The sequence below is a fragment of the Phacochoerus africanus genome, chromosome 15 (assembly GCF_016906955.1).
Source record: "Phacochoerus africanus isolate WHEZ1 chromosome 15, ROS_Pafr_v1, whole genome shotgun sequence".
Taxonomy (NCBI): domain Eukaryota; kingdom Metazoa; phylum Chordata; class Mammalia; order Artiodactyla; family Suidae; genus Phacochoerus; species Phacochoerus africanus.
Genome location: NC_062558.1, coordinates 107370417 through 107386201, shown reverse-complemented (window position 1 = coordinate 107386201; position 15785 = coordinate 107370417). Strand labels below are relative to the sequence as shown.

Sequence of the window (15785 nt, the reverse complement as noted above, 5' to 3'; positions counted from 1 at the left end):
AAGAAAAAAAAAGAAAAACCAACAAACCAAAAATATTACTTTAATATGTAATGAGTATTTTAAAAAATCTATGAGCCATTTTACCTTCTTTTTTCCCCACACCAAGACTTCAAAACCCAGCATGTGTGTTCCCTATACAGTACCTCTCAGTCACAGCAGCCACATTCCTGGACTCAGTGGCCACATGCTTAGTGGCCAGGGGCTGCCTTACGAGTCAGCACAGTTCTAGCATCTCTTGGCTGGAAAGGTGCGTCCTGCCCGGCTGCCCAGGGTAGCAGGGCGGGGTCCCAAATTTCTAAAATAATTGTTTCCAAATGGCCACAGAATGAATCCGTGCTGGGCAGTCTGCATGAGTGAAACATGAGGAAGAGAGGGTGTTAGAATTCCGACATCTGTCTAGAGCCCCGGGTGATTCTGGGTAGTCTGACTGGAAACAACTCCTCTAAAAACATTGACTGGGCAGTTTACCTGGGTTCTGTGCCTCGGCCCCACCCCTTTAAGGGACACTGGCATTCCAAGCACGTTCTTGGTGGGGGGGGGGGTAGTGTGACAAGAAAGGGGGGGAGGCATGCCTTGAGGGCCTCTTCCCTCCCTGGCTAAACTGAACTGCAGTTGCAGTGGAAAAACAAAATCTTGTTTATTTATCTGGATGTGTCATGCATAAGGGGTGAAACCTTCTCTTTCAGTAGCAAAGAGTAGGATCCTGTGTTCTCAGGCAAGGTGAGATGAAAGAACCAACATATTTAGGTAGAATGGGATACTGTGTACTTAACCTGTGTTCTTTTCCAGTGGTTTGATGTTAAAGTGCATTTGCTGACATAGAGCAAAAAATTTTGGTCGTAAAGAGTCACAGTCCAGGTCCAAACCTCAAATGCCTCAGGCCAGGCAGGTAACATGCGATCAGGGCTGGGGGATTTCAAATCAAAACTTGTAGGAATGTTTTTCCCTTTCACAAAAATGTGGCGGTTTCCCTTTTTTCTGGAAATACAAGACTCTCTTGGTCTTTGCACTTTCCCACTGTTGATGGAGAAATATTTCTCTCTCTGAGAAAAAAAGCAGTTGCAGGCACCATGATGAATAGCATTTGACACTTGGCCTTGGTGTTTAGGGAGATGAAGCTGAGAGCCATGCCTGTCAAGGGGGGGGCTTGGTGTTACCACATCTTGCTATTTCTAAGTAGAAGCTACAAATCTAGAGTATTTAAATGGTAAAAAAAATCTTTGAGTCTCTTAAGATAATTAAATTTTTTTTTTTTTTTTGGTCTGTCTTTTTAGGGCCGCTTCCACTGCATATGAAGTTCTTAGGCAAGGGGTCAAATCGGAGCTGTAGCCACTGGGCCTACACCACAACCGCAGCAATGTGAGATCGTAGCAATGCTGGATCCTTAACCCACTGATCGAGCCTGGGGATCAAACCTGAGTCCTCATGGATACTAGTCGGGTTCGTTAACCACTGAGCCACGACGGGAGCTCCTAAGATAATCTTTAACCTTAGGAATATGGACTCCCAGGAAGTTTAAAACAAAACCAAAAAAAGGCACGGGGTCCCGTGTGTCCTTCCACTAGCTTCCGCCAATGGTAACATCTTACATAACTAGTACAGTATCCTAACCAGGCTGCTGCAACCCACAGTCCTTATTCAGATTTCACCAGTTTATATCTGCACTCATTTGTGTGTGTGCAGGGTAATTCAGCTTAGCATACTTTTCCTGAGCACCATCTATATGTCGGTTTCAGAGTCAACACAGAAGAGTGTGGTTAGACCCCAGTGATCAAGGGACAGTCAGTTGGAGGAAACAGAAGAAAGGGTTTCAGGGTGTTATCATGATTTGGGGATCAAGGGGAGGGGCACTAGGCCCAACCAAGGGGACCTTAGAGGCAGCAGCGGGAGAGGGCTAGGGTTGTGACAGAGGCTGAAGTGGGAAGCTGGGGTGTTGGAGAGGAGTCAGAAAACTGCCCCCTGCAGGTGGCCTGAGGCTTCTCTCCCAGAGTGTCTGCGTTTGCTTCCTTCTCTGCCTGCAAAACCCTTTCCCTGTCTCTTGCCATGGCTGGGATGTTGTCACCATTGAGAGCGCAGATCAAATATCATTTCTTAACCAAGGCCAGCGCTGATGACCTAACTTGAGTCCCACTAGCAAAAACTACTTTCAATCCGTAATTATCTAATTATCTTGTTTATCCATACTCCTGTCTGGGAAGGCATGAATATTGCCTGACTTGTTGGCAGGATTTTCTGGGGGAGAGGGGAGGCCAAATCAGAACAGTTATCTTGGGGAGGTGCCTTGTCTTATGATGGTCAGGGAGAAAGGAGGGTGCCACCACCTTCCGGAGTAAGAAAAGCAAATCCCAGTGGAAGAAAATATGAAGTCACTGTGAATCATTTAATGTAGGTGTGCTTTTTTTTTTTTTAAAGCGTGCTAAAAATCATTTTGCTATTTTTCAACTAATTTTATTCTACTTGAAGAGCTTTGTGTCATTCAGAGAACTTGGAAACTTCATTCTCCCTCCTACTGAATCTGTGGGGTAGGTGGGAGAGCTATAAAAAGCTCCTGGAGATTCACTTTCTTCTGCCAGTGGGTGTGGAAGGGGGACGGCGGGGCTGGAGGACCAGAGGTAAGAGGTGTTTGGGAAGGAGGAGCCACCTGGGCGTTGAGCATCCTGGAAGCTTCAGTGGCGTTCAGGCCTGGAGGATGTGACACTGGGCCTGGCCCCAGTGGGATTTGCTCTGGGAGATGGGGAATGCTTCTCAAGCTCAAAACAGGAGTTCATTTCATATATGTTACCGTCATTTTAAAATAGTAAATGCAGTGTAATTTTTTTAAAATTGCACAACATGGAAAGATAATTAATCTGATTTGTTTCTTTCCTGAGTCGGTCAGCCTCAAGGCAAGTTGAGGATTGATTTTTTTTTTTTCTTCTTCCTTGGACTGTCTGAGTTGGTTCATGGAGGAGTTGGAATTGGGGGAGGGAGGAGAGTCTTCCCTGAGCTCAGGAAGAATGCTGGGCCTTGGATTCAGAACGAGGAGAGGGGTCGAGTGTGAGAGGCAGGAGAGGAGGTGGGTAAGGTCCGGTTACCTTCAGCAGACTTTCCTGTTTCCGGCTTGGGGAGGGAGTGCGGTGGGGTCAGAGCCAGGAACCAGGTGAGTGGCATGGGCAGGGTGTATCACGGTTGAGTAGTTAGGTGGAGTTAGGACACATACAGAGTGGCAGGGGTTGGAGCGGGCATGAAGCCGGAATTCTAGGCGATGGTCAGGGACCTAGATGTGTTTAGGAGCTGAAGGCTAATAGCGAGCAGCTCTGGCATCAGGCAGAAACTTGAAGCATTGTTGTGTCATGCCAGAAAACTAGAATTATGATCAAATTCCTGGTGAGACAGAAATCAAGCCCCACTGTTGCTCTCAAGCAGAGTACAGGTGCTTTGAGCATCAGGTTGAGGGTTAGGACTCAAGACTCTGGTTTATGGTCCATAGGAACCTGATTGTACCTCTTGGCTCTCTTCTCTCCTCGTCACCCGGTAAACTTTTCCAAACTGACTTTGACTTTTGTAGGTGAACTTGACCTTGGGAGCCCAACTGAATTAGTACTTTACCAATACTGGACTAGCCTTCTGAGCAGGGTCCTTCCTTGTCCACTAAATTAGTGGACTAATTAATGATACCTAGATTCCAGAAGCCAGTGGCAAGACTGAGCGGTTAGGGAATGGGTTGACTTGGGCACCTTTAAGCTGGAAGTCTTGAAATTTGGGGTGTATTTTGAGGGAACCTAGAGGGTTTAAAGATACTATACTGAAATACAGTGATTGGCCAGTCAAGCAAACAAAAGAGCCTGACAATAAAAAGACAAAATGAATGTTGACCTGGATCCTTGTTCATACATAGGTTAGTGGGAAAACAATGTAAAAATAAGTGATTTGTGCTGTGTAGGAGAGATACACAGTGGCTATGAGACTATGTACCCGGAGAGGCTCCTTCTGGTCCAGAGCTGATTGGTTGGTCTGATATGATGTTGAATAGGAGTCAGTGTAACCAAGGTGACTTTGATAGCATCCAGGATTGTCCTTTGTTCTGGGGATGGGCTGGAGATGAGGGTATAGATGAGGGTGTTTGGCCCTCATGGTTCAGGGCCTTGAGCAACTCTTATGACTACTTTTGGAGGGTTGGGTCAGAGAGAGGTCTTGCTTTAGGTCAGTATATCATGGTATTGCAAGAAATATTGAATTTCTTGAAAATTGAGGGTCACCAGAAGGGATAAATTAGTCTCTTGAGCTTTTCCTAGACTTCCTGCCTCACCTATGGTCTTCCAAATTTGCATTTTGGCTCAAGTGGAGGGCCTTTAGGTTGAAGGGGATGCTTGGGGGTCTCCTCATTCTGGTGAAGGATCCTGTAGGTTGCTGCTGGGCCTTGCAATCAGGGAGGCTGACCTTAGTGAGCCATTGGTTTCTCTGGTGCTGGGCTGTCTGAAGGTCACCTGATAGCATCTGGTGATGTCGGGGACGAGATCTCTTTAGGATAATCCATTCAGGGAGCCAGCTTACTCCGATCTGTCCTCCTTGTGGTCTATAGCACTTACTTGCCATTCTTGGCTTGAGATGGTTCAGGCTGCCTCTTGGCCACAAGGGGAAATCTGGGAAGAGAAGTGCTCTGCTGGCTTGTCAGGTTTCCAGGCGTTGCATTCATCTGCAGTGTCCTGCTCTTTGGCGGGCAGTGAGGACCTGATCAGAGTGATGTGTGCCTTGGCGCTTCCTCGAAGTCCACCTGGGTGACCAGATGTTCCCAGACCCTTTGCTCTGCCAAGTGGAGCCTGTGCCACGTGTACAGGAGCTCAGGTCTGCTGAGACCAGTAACTCCGGTGGATCATCTGGAGGCCCTGGTGTTGGGTCATGGTGTACAGGGTCTGGGGCAGGGGAGGCTTACCCAGTTGGCATCCTGGCTACTGGCATTCTGCTTTTGTTTAAAATAAAAAAGAGGAGTTCCCGTCGTGGCGCAGTGGTTAACGAATCTGACTAGGAACCATGAGGTGGCGGGTTCGGTCCCTGCCCTTGCTCAGTGGGTTAACAATCTGGCGTTGCCGTGAGCTGTGGTGTAGGTTGCAGACGCGACTCAGATCCCGAGTTGCTGTGGCTCTGGCGTAGGCCAGTGGCGACAGCTCCAATTCGACCCCTAGCCTGGGAACCTCCATATGCCGCGGGAGTGGCCCAGAGAAATAGCAAAAAGACAAAAAACAAATAAATAAATAAAAAATAAATAAAATAAAATAGAAGTTAAGCGATGGCTGTGACAGTGTGATGTAGGGAGTGGGTCAACATACTAAGAATGTGCAAGCCACCTCCCCAAAGCCTGGCTCCTGGAATCCTGCCTGAAAAATGCTGAACTAATAACTTGAGATTGTTATAGAGGGTGGACGATACCCTTTTGACTATCACTCATACGAGTATCACTGTCTGGGTATCAGAATCATCTGAAGAGTTCCTGGGCCTCCAAACCAGAGATTCTGATTTAATAGATCTGAGGCCCAAGAAACTTTGGTTTCCAGGTAGATTTGGGAACCTAAGGGGTGCTTCCTTGTTTCCTGGTATCCCCCTTGACCCTGAACCCTAACCGTGGTCTTCACTCCTCTTTATGCCTCTTCCCAAAAGCTCGTCTTTCGGGGATGCTGCCCCCTGGTTTTGCCTCAGCCGGGATCATGCCTGGCAGCTCCTCCCTCTCTTACCTGTGAAGAAAAAGGCAGCTTGACCTAGGCACTTTGATGGGCAGAGATTCTGGAACATTTTCTCACAGAACTTCCCGCTTGAGGCTTGATTCCATAGTAGACTCTGGCTGTGGAAATCCAGGTGCATTGGAAGTGGAGACAGGACCCCCCTGTGATGGCAGAGGGAAAAATCTGTCTCCCGTCTCCTCCAGCATCATGGAAGTACTGGGAATACTGGGAGGCTTGGTGCGTCTACCCCATGTTTCTTGGGCCCCGCAGACTCGAGGGTAGCATTGATTGCCCTGAGGAAGTCACAGGTAGGCTTTGCCAGGCAGCAGGGCTGAATTCGGTGGCTTTTTTTTTTTTTTTCCTGTCTTTTTGCCTTTTCTAGGGCTGCTTCCCACGGCATATGGAGATTCCCAGGCCTAGGGATCGAATTGGAACTGTAGCCACTGGCCCACGCCAGAGCCACAGCAACGCGGGATCCGAGCTGCGTCTGCAACCTACACTGAAGCTCACAGCAACACGGGATCCTTAACCCACTGAGCAAGGCCAGGGATGGAACCCGAAAACTCACGGTTCCTAGTCGGATTCATTAACCACTGCGCCACGACAGGAACTCCCTGGTGGCAATTTTGATACAGGCACTTGGTGAGATAAACTGCCTGTGTGGGGCTGTGCATCAAGTCTCAGCAGATGTTGGGTCAGGTGGCGTAAGGCGAGGTTTTTTAAAGACTGATAAGGTAACACAAGATCTGGACAAGGCCAAACCGGAGGGGCTCTTCTTACTCTGCTTTTGTCCACACTGTTCCTGTAATTGCTGCCTGTCCCTCTTCGCCCCTCTCCTGCTCCACTCTCAGCCCTACTTTAAGGCTTTCCTTGGGCATCTGTCCCAGCTGGGAAGCATCTTTTCACCTGAGCTGCACCAGGAGCCCCTGCTCGGGTCTCCCATAGCGCCTGGGCCTACCCAGGTCTTTACGTTGACCCACCATTTTGGAATTCCTTGAGTGCCTGTATCTCTTACCCAGACAGAGCCACTTAGGGGCAAGGACTGGGTCTGTTCATCTTTGTGTATCTATTGCCTCACACACTGCCTGGCATCTAATAGGGTTCAATAAATATCTGCTGAGTGAATGGATCAATACATTCTTAGAGGGGATGATATAAATAACCCCCTTCACGACCTTAGAGTTGAACATTAGTCATTTATGACAGTGTTGGTACCTGTACATAAGCTTATTTATAGCCTTGTATTCAAGATGAGTTTTTTGTTGTTGTTGTTGTTTTGTTTTTTTTTTACTTTTTAGGGCCGCACCCATGGCATATGGAAGTTCCCAGGCTAGGGGTCAAATCGGAGCTGTAGCTGCTGGCCTCTGCCACAGTCACAGCAACGCAGGGAACCGAGCCGCATCTGCAACCTACACCACAGCTCACAGCAATGCCGGATCCCTAACCCACTGGGCAAGGCCAGGAATATAACCTGCGTGCTCATGGATGCTAGTCAGATTCTTTAACCGCTCAGCCTCAATGGGAACTCCTCAAGATACATATTAAGGGACAGTTTTCTAGCATGGAGAGCATTTCAGATTGTTTGAAACAATAAGTGAGCACTTTTGAAGTAGTAGCAGATTCATGGTATTTGGGAGAACTTTTTTTGTACTTAAAGCTGCAAAATTGTTTATAATGTCACATTAGGAAACAAGCCCCCAGGGAACCTGATGGAACATACTGTTACCCTCTTTGGCAGATGGAGGTATGGCAAGCATTTTAGAACAGAGTGGACTGGATGCTTCAGCCAGTATTTCCTTGCGTATTAGTTTCAAAGGCAACACACACATACACATGTGTGCATGCATATCTCTATAAAATTTGCATTTTCCTTTGTAATATAAGACTGTATTGATAATGTAATAATTATGTAATATAATGTAATAATATAAAATAATAGTGCTGATATATATGTACTATGACTGTGCAATGGGGCATAGTGAAGTGTCCCGGCTTAGAGCCGCTTCTAACTGTGCTAGTGGGTAAGTCAGTTTTCTGCTTACACTATAAAATGGGGGTGTTCTCTTCAGGGGTTGCAGATGTCTGCAGGAATGAGTAACTTAAGTTGCTCTATGTGCTGTAATGGTCTCTTCCCCTCCCCCCGCCCCGCGAACTCAGCCCCTCTTTTTGTGTTCCCACTTTTGTTAGAATCATAGGTAGAGGGAAATATTTCTGTACCACAAGCAAAACAATAATACAAGGACAGTGACAACGACAACTTTTCTCTGTGTTGAGATGACAGGGGTTGTTAGGGACTGTGGCAGATTGGACTCGCCAAGCTGGCCTGTGATGGGTAGCTGCCACCTAGCACCAGCTGATCATTTGCAGACATGAACACGTGCCATGATGACAGATCTTCTGTTTTTTAAAGAGAAGCCAGCCGTCCGGGCTTTTTTTTTTTTTTTTTTTTTTTTTTTTGCGACAGCTCTGATTTTTAAGTTTTGGCTCAAATTTTCTAAACATATTCTGCAGGTTAACATAATTCCTCTACAGGGAGTTCCCTGGTGGCTCAGCGGGTTCAGGATCTGGTATTGTTGCTGCTGTGGCTTGAGCTTCTGTCGTGGCCTGGGTTTGATCCCTAGCTTGGGAACTTTCTGTGTGTGTGTGTATATAAAGTAATATATGAAATAATAAAATACTTCTACATCTATTATAGATGTGACCCACCAGGCATCTGTTATAGATGACCTTTAGAACTTCTTTCTGCCCAAGATCCATTCATTCTAATAAGGACCATATCAGCTAGTGAACTAAAGATTCTCCTACTTGGGGAAGTCAGGGTAGGAAGGAAGGTGGGGCTGGGAGAGGAGGACGAAGGCTTTGAGTCCAAACAGGGTGCCTGGCAATTGGTATTTGGGTGGCCTCCTTGGAGAGAGGTCACGGGTACCTGATTCACCGCAGATGTTTGGTATGTTTGTCATTGCAGGAGTGGCGTTCGTCGGAAGAGTTTGTGAAACCTTCTCTCTGCCCGGAGCTCCAGGACCAATGCATCTTTCCACCACCTTGAACCACTGGTGAATATATGTGTTTTTTGGTTTTTTTTCCTGCTGCAGCAGTGAAGGGACATTTTCAGTAGACTGTAGAATGGGATTTTCTGAGGACTGCACTGTCCTTTCTATTAGAGAAGGAAGGACACTGGATGGGCCTGGGCATATCTGGGTTCTGGTACCCACCTGGTTCTGCTACTTATGGTGGGATCTTAGGTGCATTGTTTGATCTCCCTGGGTCCCTGGACAGGGAAATGAATTCTGTCCTGTTGGAAGATGACGTATGTGTGAATGCTTCCAAGGGAATAAAATGCTGAGCAAATATAGAGTAATCCTGTTTGGCTCTGAGGTGCAGAGCTGTGCCATTCTCTGCTAACAAATTGAGATGTGATCACACATGTTGGAAATGGGGATTTTAAATACCTACTTTGAGTCCTCCAGAGTGGTTCTTGAGATTTGCATTTTCATTTTTTTCCTTCCTGCCCCTGCAGCTGCCATTTTTTTTGAAAGATAAATTAACTATGTTTTATAATTACTTTCATTTTTATTTGAGCTCAGATAATTTCAGTTAACAAATGTTCTTCCTTTTGCCGAAAGAAACTTAATTACTCATCACAGCAGGTAAATGTCTTGCATCTGTGGCCGTTGAAAGAGGCAAATATATGACCTTAATTGCAGAGTGTTGCAAGGCTGGGAGTACGTTGATGGGGACAGTCTCACGTGAGCTACTGAGGGGGAGGACCATGAGCCAGGGATGTGGTTATGACTCGTGGGTCTCAGCTGCAGCCACTCTCCTTTGGGAGAAGCTGGCTCATTTGCTGCTGACTGCCTAGATCATGCCCACCAGTGAGACCTGGCCTGGTGGCACAGCCACCTGGGGAACTTGCAGGGTGCTGGGGTGGAGCAGGAAGGAAGGGTAGTCAGTCAGGCCCAGGGTTAGGGACCCAACTCAGGCATAAGAGGCTGCCTGTCATCCCACTGCTGTGTCTAAAGGGACACAGTGGACATTCTGGGTCCCTCAGTCAGAGTCCCATCTGTTCAAAAGAGCTATGGGGGGAGTTCTCGGGGAAACGGATGGTCTCAGGTGGGTGGGACACTGTAGCCATTCAAGCAAATGTATACAAAAGCCTCCTCTGTGCCAGGTCACTGCTCTGGGCATTGGGGACTCCATGGTCACAGACGGACTGGAGCTTAGATTCCCGTGGGGCCACAGACAAGAATGGGACCGCCCCGAGGGCAGAGATCTTGGCTTATCTATTCACTGCAATCTTCCCAGCTCCTAGAAGAGGACTTTGCTCACAAAGGTGGCGGGTGTTTACTGAATATTGTTTTGTAAATGAAGGAAATAACTAAATAATATAATTTCCTGTAGTATTCAGTGCCATAAAAAGTGAAGGGTTCTTTTTGAAAGGTCTGAGAAGACTTCTGTGTGTGTGGCGGGGGCGAGGGGGGGAGTGGATGGAGGGGGGAGAGACTTTTTGTGCAGAGAGCTGAATAGAGTGAAGGCGTTTGGGAGAAGTGTTCAGGCAGAGGAGCAGCAGCAAAAAGAAAGGCCTTTGCCGCAGGCTGAGCTTGGCATGAGGGAGGAGCAGGAAGGCATCCATTTTGGCCTGCCTTGAGCTGGGGGATGGGGCCAGTTTTGGGGAGGGGGTGTGGTATGAAAGGAGAGCCGTGGGAGGTGGAGGCCAGATCTCAGAGGCACGATAAGGAGTTTGGACGTGACTCCAAAGCCCAGAGTGTGATGGGATACCTTTCAAGAAGTTTGAGTAGAAGAGTGATGTGATCTTTGTGCTTTAAAATGATTTTCCTGGGTCCTGAAAGGAGAAAAGCCTTTGGGGGCAAGGATAGAACTAGTGTGACTTGTAGGAGACCCTTCCAGTGGTCCAGGCAAGTGACAAAGACGTGGCTTGGATTAATATAATGGTGGTTATAGAATGATATGAATGGGTCAAGCTCAGAGTATCATTTGAAGGTGGAGCCTGCTGAATTAGGGGTGTGGCGTGAGCCAGAAGTCAAGAATGAGTCCTGTGTTTTCGGCTGGGGGAATGATGTTGCTGTTTACTGAGATGGGGAACAAGGAGGGAGATGTGGGCAGGACTCTGAGAGTTCCGTTTGGGCTTATTAAGTTTGAGATACCCATTTGATATTATTCTCAGGGAGATTTCCAGGTGACTGTGGCTGGGAATGGTACCTTTGAGAGTCATCAGCGTGTAGATGGTATTTGAAGCTACAACTTGATGAGATCACTTCGGGAAAGGAGGTCTAGGTAGGATTTGGACAGGAAAGAAAGGCGAAGGATGGGTTTTTCCATGTAAAATCCCTACTAAGAAGTAAATGAAGACACATGCTAATGAATATGAGATGATTTCATCTAATGCAAATATAAATTATTCAAGTGAGATGATGGGAAAGTAGTAATAAAGCCTCACTTTTTTTTTTTTTTGGTCTTTTTGCCATTTCTTGGGCCGCTCCTTCGGCATGTGGAGGTTCCCAGGATAGGGGTCGAATCAGAGCTGTAGCTGCCAGCCTACACCAGAGCCACAGCAACGCAGGATCCGAGTGGTGTCTGCGACCTACACCACAGCTCACGGCAACGCCGGATCGTTAACCCACTGAGCAAGGGCAGGTATCGAACCTGCAACCTCATGGTTCCTAGTCGGATTCTTTAGCCACTGAGCCATGACAGGAACTCCTCACGTTATGTTTTAAAAGAAAAATGGGAGTTTCCTGGTGGCCTAGCAGTGTTGTCACTGCTGTGGCTCAGGTTTGATCCCTGGCCTGGAAACTGCTGCATGCCAACAAATGTGGCAAAAAAAAAAAAAAAAAAAAGGAAATACTGTGACTCCCTCAAATCAAGAAAATGAGTTTTAGGATTGCATGATTTAAAATCTGGCCAGCTGAGTGAATTATAAACTGCATTAATGCAGTTGGCACATGGCTGTCTTTGGCTGGCAGGCAGGAGGATCAGCCTCCTTTGCCAGTAATAGCCTGTTAGCTATACTGTTCTTTTTTTTTTTTTTTTTTGTCTTTTTGCCATTTCTTGGGCCTCTCTCACGGCATATGGAGGTTCCCAGGCTAGGGGTCGAATCAGAGCTGTAGCCGCTGGCCTACATCACAGCCACAGCAACGCGGGATCCAAGCTGCATCTGCAACCTACACTACAGCTCACGGCAACGCCGGATCGCTAACCCACTGAGTAAGGCCAGGGATTGAACCCGCAACCTCATGGTTCCTAGTCGGATTTGTTAACCACTGAGCCACAACAGAAACTCCTAACTATGCTGTTCTTAATATGCACTAGAACTTCTACAAGCCATTTGGATGAAGTTTAATTCACTGTTAATACGTTTCAGATTTTTTTCATCCTATGATCATACCCAAAAGTTCATTACATGAAGGTGCACTAAATAGAAGAAAACAATGCCTGAAATTCATTACTTTTGCAGTGGAAGTTGTGATAGAATTTTATGAAAAGGCCAAACAGGCACGGTGAATTGTAGGATCACAATTTAGGAAACATTTAGGATATCTTTGAAATACCAAGGAAAGGACAATTGCTGTAAAAGACCAAAGCAGCAAAAATAGACACATGATGGTTGCAGTAGACACGTGTGTTTCAGGACTATCGATACCCCTTAACCATCATCCTCTGAGATGAGAAAATCAGTTTTGAACATAGGCATTTTCAGCTATTTGTGGGTGTCTGGCACAAAATACAGCTCCTCTGTATTGGTTTTGTCTACTTCCCAGAGAAGATGCCCCATGAGCTTCCTGCCTTTTCTCACTGTGGTCCTTGGCTTTTCCATTTTCAGGATACCCGAGAAGTCTCTTTAGTCTGGTTATCTCCAGCCCCCAGAGACACTCCCCGCCCCCGCCCCACCGCCCTCAACAGCCATCAACTCAAAGCTGCCCCCTCCTCCCTCTTGCCGACCTTCAGGCCCCCCCCCCCCTCCAACTGCCCCAGGAGCCTCAGGTGAGCAATATCCTCAAGATTCTCTTCTTTGAAAACGTTTCCACTTTTTCTCCAGGCTTGGTTTTTTTCCACGCCTTTTGTGGAAATGACAAAAGAATGGGAAACCCGTGCAGCTGTTGGGGGCATTGTGATAAGCAATGTTTTAACATGTGCTCTTCCAGATTGCCTGGGCCATGGGCAGCCCCAGCTTGCTTTTATAGGCCTCTTAAGACCCTTGTGTTTCAGTGACAGTATTCTCACGAGACTTGTGGAGCATCTCATCTCTGGAAGATGAGCTCTGATTGTATAGCATGAAAGCATTGATTTATGGCAAAATGAAGGTTTCAGTGGAATGGTCATGACAATTGACACATGAAAACCAGGGATGGTGTCATCTTTTCTCAGTGTGGAACTTAAGATGAAAAAGAATGAAATTGACTGGTGGTCATAGCCAGGAAGATTTGGCCTTCCTGTTTTCTTTTTAGTAAGTGATTTTGGGAATGAGGGGGGACAAAAGACGGTGCCTTTCCTGCCCCTAGAGACTTAAGAGTGGTGGGGCATTTAAAAAAATAGTTATTTATCTTAAGTTTTATTTTATTTTATTTTATTTTTTTAAAGCCAGGTGTGCAAAATAGTGCTTCAGTGCTCATGTGCATATAGACCATCTCAGGAGGAGCTGCTGGAGACTTGCAACTTTGTGGGGAGGGCAGTGGTCTCGGAAGGAAACTTACTTTTTGCCCTATACCCTTTTGTACTTCTAAATTTTTTTGTATTCTGTTTATGTGTTACCTTTTAAGAAGATAATAGTTTCCCTTTTCGGCTTAGTAAATAATCTAGAAAAATTTAAAGTTCTTCACTGCTTGGTTTTATCAGTGTTTTGCTTGATGTCTGTTGATCAAGGTCTTGCCTTTGTTTTCAGGCTTCACATTCATCAACTTGGGACTAGGCTTTGGGAAGAAAATTTTTTTTTGGTCTTTTTGTCTTTTCTAGGGCCATTCCCCAGACATATGGAGGTTCCCAGGCTAGGGGTCGAATAGGAGCTGTAGCCACTGGCCTACAGCTGCACAGCAATGCAGGATCTGAGCTGCGTCTGCAACCTACACTACAGCTCAAGGCAATGCTGGATCCTTAACCCACTGAGCGAGGCCAGGGATCGAACCTGCAACCTCATGGTTCCTAGTCGGATTCGTTAACCACTGAGCCACAACGGGAACTCCAAGAAATTTTTTTTTTTACTCTTCTGACTTCTGGCTGGTCTAAGAATTACGTTGATGTGAGACAAATTAGCAGTAGAAAACCAGATTTAATAACCCTCATACAAGGGAGAGGAAAACTGAGAAACTTCCCCTAAAGGCCAAAGCTCTTATTTTAAACACCATCTTTGTGTGGCAGCAGATTAAATATCCTGCATTGTCACTGCAATGGCTTGGGTGACTGCTGAGGCACGGGTTCGATCCCTGGCCTGGTGCAGTGGGTTAAGGATCCGGCGTTGCTGCAGTTGTGGCGTAGCTTGCAGCTGCAGCTCAGATTCAGTCCCTGGCCTGGGAACTTCCATATGCTGAGGATGCAGCCAAAAAAAAAAGGAAACAAAAAAACACAACCCATCCTCAGCTAAAGATAAAAGAGGGTGAGATCAGTTACGGGAGGTGACCAGGAAAAGCACTGTAAGGTAGGGTAAGGTCGTTGGGCAGATTAGTCAGTGCCTTCTTGATGAGTTTCATCATCCTCTTCCTGGTATCGCCAGGGACACGCCCTAACAAATGAAAATTTACCTTTAATTTTTTTCTTTTTAGGGCGGCACCCATGGCATATGGAAGTTCCCAGGCTGGAGCTGGAGCTGCCGGATCCACAGCCACAGCAATGCCAGATCCCAGCCACATCTACAGCCTACACCACAGCTCACAGCAACACTGGATCCTTAACCCACTGAGCAAGGCCAGGGATCGAATCCGCAACCTCATAGACAAGAGTCGAGTTCGTTACCGCTGAGCTACAACAAGAACTCCTCAAAAAGGATTTAAGGCTGTTTCTGGCCAATATTTTATTCAGCTACTTTTGACAAATGTGGATTCAAAATGAGGTGTGGTTTCCGTGAGTTGAGGCACAAATCATGTCCATTACAACTGGACATCTCCCTGCTACGCTTTAGAGCAAAGTCTTAACTGCATTGAGGAGCAGAGCATGGGGTTTAGAACATGTGGGTTTATTTTCTAGCTGTAGAGTTTGGTCCAGTTAAAGTGATCGTCCCAAACTCATTTTCCTTGTCTTGAGAATCTCAGCTACTTTTAGAAAATGTTCAAAATGAGATCTGCATATAAGTTGTAACTTGTTCTGAAAGTGAAGGCTAGAATTCATTGTCTAGGACCAAGGGTGCTGCTCACTATGTCGGGAGTGACTGTTTGGGGCCAGTTTCTTCAGGGACCACTGTCCCCCTGGGCTGCCATATGGGTTTGTATTACCAAGGCTCCTAAAGCCGCTTTCTGGCTTTGTGTCCTGCAAAGACGTGACATCCATTTTGTGCAGCCCTGACATTGTTTGAGGTGTTGATGTTTCTCCAAGAGATTTACACGTTTGATTTTGTACTTCTAAAACAAACAAGAAGTTTTGCCATTTACGCTTGCCAGCCAACCGTGTGTAAAAACAAGATACTTTATCCTTTTCTATCTAGTGATAACAAATAGAGCGAGAGAGATTTTTTTTGGATTTCCTTTCTTTTCCCTCTGGTTTGGGGAGGTAAATGTTAGATTGTGCTTGGGGATGCCACTAAAACAAGGTGTTTCATATTATCTCCAGTGATGACCGAACATCATGGGAAGAAACCATTCTGACTGCTCCACTAATGTAGACAAGGCACCACCTAATACCTGCCTCACAGCAGTGCCCTCTTGCAGCCTCTTATCAACATGGAGATGACTCACTCTGTTTTTCTCACTCAGAGAGTTTTTTCCCTGGTCTGCTGATTACAGCAGTGATTAAATTAAAAATGGTTCCTGCCAAGAGAGGTATGGCTGGGGGCGGGGGGAAAGGCTGAACTCTTTGTGCTTGAATTTGCACAATTGAACTTGGACTGTTATAATCAGCTGTTGGTTCTTAGGCTTCTTGCGGGGAAAG

General features: G+C 46.5%; 1 protein-coding gene across 41 annotated transcripts in view; it reads left to right on the top strand.

Annotated features, from left to right (window-relative positions):
* The window catches only part of SORBS1 (sorbin and SH3 domain containing 1), a 242569-nt gene that overhangs the window by 58369 nt on the left and 168415 nt on the right, over nt 1-15785 (top strand). For all 41 annotated transcript variants that reach the window (XM_047760565.1, XM_047760535.1, XM_047760533.1 and 38 more), the window contains exon 2: nt 8662-8749. The gene's annotated coding sequence lies outside the window, so the exon portion shown is untranslated. The remainder of the gene's footprint in view (nt 1-8661; nt 8750-15785) is intronic.